The sequence below is a fragment of the Penaeus vannamei genome, chromosome 36 (assembly GCF_042767895.1).
Source record: "Penaeus vannamei isolate JL-2024 chromosome 36, ASM4276789v1, whole genome shotgun sequence".
NCBI lineage: Eukaryota > Metazoa > Arthropoda > Malacostraca > Decapoda > Penaeidae > Penaeus > Penaeus vannamei.
In genome coordinates, this window is record NC_091584.1 from 26,603,364 (window position 1) to 26,604,323 (window position 960).

The following is a 960-nucleotide window of genomic DNA, read 5'->3' on the forward strand; positions in this document are numbered from 1 at the left end:
TGAGGATGATGATAATAATAATAAGAAAAATAACCATAATAACAAAAATAATATAAACAGCAATGGTCACCTTCTTGCAAATAGGTGTATTGACACTTTAACTTTTTTTCAGAAGTGAAGTGAAACTGATTATATGTTTAAAATCATCGGAAAACAAACTTCACTCTTACACAGACATATCATAAAATCTAAGAATCAACAAAGTTCCAGTTATAACATAAATTCCTAATTAAGCCACAAAGAATTATATATATAAAATGATGATGATAATAATAAGAAAAATAATGATAATAACAAGAGTAAAAATGATATAATGATAAAGCCTTTACAATGCTAAAAAGTGGTCTATAAAATTCCATATACATCATAACATTAAATCATATAAACACAAAAAGTGTAAAATTTGGTAGTAAGAATATCTATACATATAAAATAATTCTGGCCCCTCACATTCAATAATAATGGGTAATCTTTTTTGCATTCTTAAATCACACAAAAAAATAAAAAAAAATAAAAAGGTTTTAGTGTCTCTATACAATCATTTCAGTAGTCAGGAAATATATACAGAAAATATATACAGTCTTTGGCTGAAAAAAAGAAAATTAAAGATTATTTTAAAATACGTGGAAAATCAATATGTATTAAACTGGTTAACAAGTAACTATAGGTTTACCCAATCACAACACATTTTTTTATCATAAAACTATAAAAGATCTATGTACATATACATCAAAATCTTCATATCTCATTCATGAAATACTGTTTTATCTTTTATTATTGCTACTACTTTTACCATCATATTTGCAAACAATACTTGTCCTTTAACTACTTTTACTTACAAAGGTATGCCCATTTCAAAAGTAAATACAAACCTCCCTTTTTTCACTACACACCTGCATGTTATTGTACTTCTAATGTATTTTAGTTCCTGACCTCTAAATTAATTTTCTCGCCTAAATA